The following is a 6,987-nucleotide window of genomic DNA, read 5'->3' on the forward strand; positions in this document are numbered from 1 at the left end:
GGAGGTCGCTGCAGCACCAGCTTCCCGGGTTAACAGATCCGGGAAGCTAGTCCGAGGCGTTCCCAGTTGGGACTTAAAGGGGCCGAGCCTCATTCCTGACAGCCAGACCTCGTGCAGTAACAGGGGGCTTTTGGAATGACCACTGTCCTTCATGTCCTTATAGACTAAGACAGAAAGATCGAGAGTTCGGTCCCCATCTGTACTATACAGAGATTCTGTCTCAAAACACATCAATATACAAAAAAGCGGCCTTGAAGCTTAGGAAAGTAGATCTTTCTTGGGATCTGTTCTGGTAGGACATTTTCTCAGGGAGCAGGAAGGGAGAAGACGGGACAGCAACGAGGAACCACAGAGCGGTCTCCATGGACTCTGCCCTTTTGGACCTCCCCGTGGTTCCGCAATGGCTTAGGGGAGTTCCCAGAATGTGTGACGGAGTAGGGATAGGTCAGATCTGCAGCAAGGGAAACCTCAATCTCTGCAATCCCAGCAAGTTCCTCAACCTTTAATGAGCCTACGCTTCTTGCTCAGCAAAAATAGAAAGAAACGTGTCTAATGGTTTGTAAAGATAGAACTCTCCCTCTCCTAGTCTCGTGGACATAGCATTCATTACTTTGTCTCACACTTCTCAAGGATTCGGATGGATCGATCGCTTCTCTAGCCCCACAGTGCCCTTTGCTCCAGAGTGTCTGCAAGCCTTTTATTCTCAGCCTGCACCCGGGAATCTCCTCCGACCCGGAAATCATTGGGAAATCGTCTTGTTTTATTGGCTCCTTTGTGCCAAATTCTGGCGCAGGTGGCCACATTCTGTTGTGCCAGGTGTGCCCCTGCCTCAGCCACAATGAAGATACCCGAGAGTCCAGGGTGAGTTGTTAGCTTTGGAAGGAGCTCTCTCTCCCACATAGTATCACCACAGAATGGTCTCAGACACTTTATTTTTAAGGGTCCTTCCTCTTTTAACAAAATATAAATATTTTTAAGACATTATTTTATGTATCTCAGGCTGGCTTTGAACTCGCTATGTAGCCAAGGATAACTTCAAACCCCTTTCTCCTTACAATACTTCCCCAAGAACCAGGATTACAGGTGTGGGCCACCCACTGCACCTGGATTATTTGGTACTGGGGGTTCAATCCAGGACTTTATGAACGTTAGGCAAACAGTCTTCTCAAGCCACATCCTCAGCTCCAAAAATATAGTTTTGTGGATCCCTAAAAATGTAACAGACCCTAGACAGGATGTCTGTGACTAGTCAACCCCAGCCTATGTTGGACCTGTCAGGCAGCTCTGTAATTCCCAGAAAGAAGGACAACAATCCTCTGGGGAGGACTGTCCTCTGTGTCCTCTGGCAAGTCCTAGGCTCATAGGCACCTGACTCCTCTGCCTCCTTCCTCTTCTGTCCCTTTCCTGGGTCACTGCCCCTTCGCACAGGCTCTAAATGTGCAATGCCCTCTGTGGACGCTATACGTAGCTACTTAAATTGTATTTTAACAGTGCCGAAAATAGAACCCAGGGTGTTTGTGAACACCAGACAAGTGTTCAACCAGGGAGCTGCATACCCAGTCTAAACCATAGATGATAGAATCTAAATAATATAGAAAAAGGGCTTCTCCTTTGCTGGTCACAGGGCTCCACGCCTGTAATCCCAGTGCTTACAAGCTTGAACTATATAGTGGGTACCAGGCTAGCAGGGCTACATTGTGAGAGTCTGCCTCAAAATTCCCAAACAATAATAAAAGTAAATTTGCACATTAAAATTCACTTCCTCAGCCACTAGTCATGTATGGGGTGGGGGTGGGGGAGTTATTTGTTTGTGTTGATGGTGGTTTCTAGGTTTTGTTTGTTTGTTTGTTTGTTTTGTTTTTTGATTGGTTGGTTGGTTGGTTTTGCTGTTCTTGTTGTTGTCTTTTGTTTGGAGACAAGGTCTCACTAAATAGCCTTGGCCAGCCTGGAACTTACTATGTAGACCAGGCTGGCCTGGAACTCATAGAGATTCACCTTCCTCTGCCCCTCGAGTGTTGGGATTAAAAGTGTGTGCCACCAGGCCGGGCAGTTTGTCACATTTTAAAATAAAGACCATTATTTCTTTTTCAGCCAGGATTCTTCTTCTGCCCATCACCTTTCCAGGTGATGAGAGAGTGAGACCAGGTGAGTCTGACGAGGGTCGATGGAGCTGACAGCATGGGCTCTCTCTATTCTTGTCTACCAAAGCTGTCATCAGTCACCTCCTGTACTTGTGCCCATTTATCTGCTGCAGGACACAAAGCAAATGACACCAAGGAGCAAAGCAGAGATCACAAGGAAAAAGAAAAAGATCATAGCAGAGAAATGTCCTCCAATTCTGGTACTGAGCCTCTGTGAGGAACTGACAAAGAACAGTGTAAGAAAGGAGAAAGGTGAAAGGTGAGCAGGGTGTGGTGGCACATGCCTGTGATTCCAGACTTAGAAGGCTGAGGCCAGGGCATTACTACAGTTTCAAAGCCAGCCTGGGGTACCTAGCGAGCCTCTGGATAGCCTGGGCTACAGAGTGAGGTCATATTTTAAGAAAGGACAACAGGAACTGAAGAGATGGCTCAGTGACTCCAAGCACTGGCTGTTCATCCAGACGGCCCAGGTTTGATCCCCAGAACTCACACTGAAGCTCACAGCCATCTCTAATTTCAATTCCAGGGACCTGACTCTCTTTTCTGACCTCTATGGGTACAAGGCATGTATATGGTGCACAGACATACATGTAAAAACGAACAAATCTTTTTTTTTAACTTACAAAAATAAAAAGGTAGCTCATGTGTAGAAATTTCTTCTAGTCAGCAGGCAGGTAAAATCATGAATGAAAGATTTGTTTTGCATTAACCCTCGTCAAAAATTGAAATTCTCTCAGGAGTGTTTTTTTTTTTCTAAAGCAATGCATGTAATTACAACACACCAATATGGACTCCTCCCCCCCCCCACCCCCCATGCCTTCCCTGAAGAAAATAGACTTTGTCAAGGTCTATTTGGAGACGAACATACAGGAGCACATTCATGCGTCGGGTCACAGCTTAGCATATCTGACAGGTCTCATACTGACGGTGTGTCTGGTGGTTCCAGAAGAAGTAGCGTGCTAAATTGCCACCAGTGCAGTGAAATAGACTGAAGAAAACACACATGCACACCCCGGAGCATCGGAGAGAAAACAAAGGACGCACTGGAGAGGGAGAGCGAACCTAACATGAAATAAGATGCCAGAAGGAGGGCCAGACCCATCCATCAACGGGCCATCAATAAATGCAAATGGGAAAGCCTGCTCTGGAAAGAAAATCTATCATATGCCTTGGATCAGGCAACGCTTAATGTCACTTCGATGTCTCTCAGCCTCAGGTTCCTCCAGGCCCGTCCCACTCTCTACAGTGACAAATTGATTTCACAAAAAAACAATGAAGCCCATCTCAACCTGTGGCCGTTGCACCACACTTTTCTCTTGAGATGGTCCCTGGAAGGAAACCCTCAGAAGAGGATATAGAACTGGATTGCTTCCTGTTCTGATGCTATCAGGAACAATAGTCCTCGTGGTGAGTAATAGCCCTTGGTATGAAATGGCATCAAAATGTCTAAGGCTTTAGCTAAGCATACAACCCAGCTACTGAAGAGGCTCAGGCAGTGAGATGGTTGGAATGAAAATGACCCCCTCCAGGCAGTGGTGGTACACACCTTTAATCCCAGCACTCGGGAGGCAGAGGCAGGCAGATTTCTGAGTTCGAGGCCAGCCTGGTCTACAAAGTGAGTTCCAGGACAGTCAGGACTACACAGAGAGACCCTGTCTCAAAAATAATAAAAAAACAAAAAACAAAAACAAAAAGAAAAGAAAAGAAAAAAAAAAAAGAAGATGACCCCCATAGGCTCATAGGGAGTGACATTTTTTGAAAGGATTAGGACTGTAGCCTCCTTGGAGGATGGAGGAGGTGTGGCCTTACAGAGGAAAGTGTGTCACTGGGGGTGGACTTTGAGGCTTCAGAAGCTCAAGCCAGGCCCCTGTGGCCTACTCTCTTCCTGCTGCCTATAGATCCAGATGTGGAACTCTCAGCCACCATGTACACCTGTGTGCCACCAAGTTCCCCACCATGATGATAATGGACTGAACCTCTGAACTCTAAGCCAGACCCAATGAAATCCTTTTCTTTTATAAGAATTGCCGAGGTCATGGTGTCTCTTCACAGCAATACAACATTGACTGAGCCAGGCAGGAAGATTGGTTGAGGCCAGGAGCTTAAGGTCAGCCTGAGCAATATGATGAGACCCTGTACTGTGTGACTTTTTCCTAGAGAGACACCAATGTCAGGCCAAAAAAAGATTCTGTCCAAGCCTAACTTGGTGAATCTGTGAATGTATTGGAATTGCTTATAGGAGTGTGGATGACTCAAAATAACTGCATCTCTGAAAAGCCCACTCCAGCATGGGTGACACTGTGTCCCTGGAGTGTCCTGTCCAGTTTGCAGTCAGCTCCACCAGAGAGTCTCCTCTCCCTTAGCAATTGCTTACTGATTAGATACACTTGCAAAGGAGCCTTGGGAAACCTGTAACTTTCCTGGCTTCCTGAGCCTTATAAATTTCATTAGCTTCTTGTCTGTCAGGAGCTGTCTTCTTGTTCCAGAGGGAAAATATGAATCAGAGAAAATGGTTTTACAATACTGTCTCTAAAATAATAACTAAAGGCCAAGTGTGCTCCCCAACACCCATAATCTCAGCACTTAGAAGCCTGAGGCAGGAGGATTGCCCTGAGCTCAAGATCAGCCTGACATAATGGTGAGTACCATGCCAGCCAGAGATATATCTTTGTTGTTGTTGTTGTTGTTGTGGGTTTTTTATTTTATTTTGTTTTGTTTTGTTTTCCAGGACAGAGTTTCTCTGTGTAGCTAGCCCTGGCTGTCCTGGTACTTGCTCTATATAGACTAGGCTGGCCTCGAACTCACAGAGATCTACCTGAATTTGCCTTCCAAATGCTAGGATTGAAGGTGAACCCCCAGCACTTGGTGCCTGCTCTACAGGCACTTTATCTACCACTTGAGCTACATTGCTAGCTCATAAACCAGCTTTTAGTATCAATATAGAACCTTGGGAATGGGGAGAGAAAAGAAGAAGAAAAGGAAGAAGAAAGTGACATTCGCAGTGTAGCTAACAGCCAGTGTTGGTGTCTGGAAGCCTTGAGGAGAGTCAGGTCAGCATCTGGTGGTAAGGGACACAAAGCTGCCAAAGGAGCAGCCTTTCTAGAACTATCACACTCGAGAGTATGATAAAGGGCAGCTCTACCCCCCTACTCTCCACCTCCCACTGACACGGGGGCTGGAGGCATTGGGTGGCCAAGCCCAAATCCTAGAATGTGAAGACCAGTGTGAACTTTCAGAGTTTCTCTGACACCATCTTGGGGAAGTGGTTCTGATGAGTGCTACAGTGGATTTACTCTGTAAGACCTAAGAGGTCTCCCCCACCGGCCTCATTCAGGAGGATCTAGAAGCCTTAAAGTCTGTCATATCTCTCTGAGATAGCCTTTGTGGCGGATGAGGATATTTGCTGTCATGGAATGAGGCATCTGGACCAGGATGCCAAGCCCTAGCAGAGCTTGACGCCTGCTGGGCTAGGCAGACAGAATCACCTATGGCTGTAAGGATGTCATAGGCAGCTAGGTACACTGGAAAACATAGCCAGGCAAGATGGTGTACTTTGTGAGCCCAGCAAGACTTGAAAGTCATCCCCAACTAGTTTTGAACTTTGAACTCAATAGTGAGTTAAAAGCCAGCTTGGGATTCATGGGATACTGTGCATGAGAGAGATGGGGGGTGGGGGAGGGGAGTGGGAAGAGGGGAAGGGGAGAGGGGAGAGAACAAAACAACCAAAATCTTTATAGCTAAGGGGATAAAACTGATGTGCCACTAAAAGGAGACGCTATGGGGCTGGCAAAATAGTTGAGTGTTAAGCCCTTGCTACTATTCCAGAGGACCAGAGTTCAGTTCCCAGAACCCATGTAGGGCAGCTCATAACTACCTGTAACTCTGGCTCCACAGAATCTGATTCCCTCTTCTGGCCCTGATACCTGCACACAGGTGGTTTTTACTCACACAGACTCATACATGTAGATAAAAATCAATATGCTAAAAATATTCTAATTTTCAGTTATGTGTAATGTGTTTATCTGTGAGTGTGGACAGTGCCAACAGAGGCCAAAAGGGGGTTCTAATTCCCTGGAGCTGGAGTTATGGAGACCTGCAATGCCAGCCATCTCTCTCTGTCTCTCTCTCTGTCTCTCTCTCTGTCTCTCTCTCTCTCTGTCTCTCTCTCTCTCTCTGTCTCTCCCTCACACACACACACACACACACACACACACACACACACACACCAGTCACAGAGGGCTCATGGAAGCAAACCAGCAAATGGAGCTGGATTTAATTCTTCATCAGTCAGTCCAGTGAGTATCAGAGCAATGGGACCCCCTTAAAGAAAGAAAATAAATGCAAAAGAATTCAGAAGAAAGCACATGTGTTGAGAGAAGAGTCTAATAGTTTAAACATGAATAGCTTTTCTAAACAACAACAAAAAGATTTTTTTGGGTTTGTTTGTTTGTTTTTTCAAGACAGGGTTTCTCTGTATAGCCCTGGCTGTCCTGGAATTCACTTTGTAGACCAGGCTGGCCTCGAACTCAGAAATCCACCTGCCTCTGCCTCTCGAGTGCTGGGATTAAAGGCATGTGCCACCACTCCCGGCTAAAAAAGATTTTAACTTTAACTCTGTGTGTGTGTGTGTGTGTGTGTGTGTGTGTGTGTGTGTGTGTGTGTACAGGCACTCTCAGAGGCCAGAAGACAGCATCAGATTCTCTGAAGATTCAGGCCACTCTGAGCCACCTGATATGGATGCTGGGAACCAAACTTCAGTTTTCTGCAAGAGCAGTGCACTAACCACTGAACCATCTCTCCAAAGGAGGTTTGCTTTGTTAGTTGTTTGGCCTTTTCAAGACCAAGC

At 46.4% G+C, this 6,987-nt stretch overlaps 1 long non-coding RNA gene across 2 annotated transcripts; it reads left to right on the forward strand.

Moving 5' to 3' along the window:
* Positions 1-119: 119 nt before the first annotated feature.
* Positions 120-3,695, forward strand: Gm31966. 2 transcript variants are annotated; one of them, XR_003946806.1, is made up of 4 exons: positions 120-861; positions 2,092-2,145; positions 2,255-2,400; positions 3,055-3,695. It is a non-coding gene; the product is annotated as a predicted gene, 31966 (long non-coding RNA). The 2 variants fall into 2 exon arrangements; XR_391645.4 differs by having other exon boundaries at positions 2,255-3,695.
* Positions 3,696-6,987: the final 3,292 nt, after the last annotated feature.

Source organism: Mus musculus, chromosome 7 (genome assembly GCF_000001635.26).
Source record: "Mus musculus strain C57BL/6J chromosome 7, GRCm38.p6 C57BL/6J".
Lineage (NCBI taxonomy): Eukaryota > Metazoa > Chordata > Mammalia > Rodentia > Muridae > Mus > Mus musculus.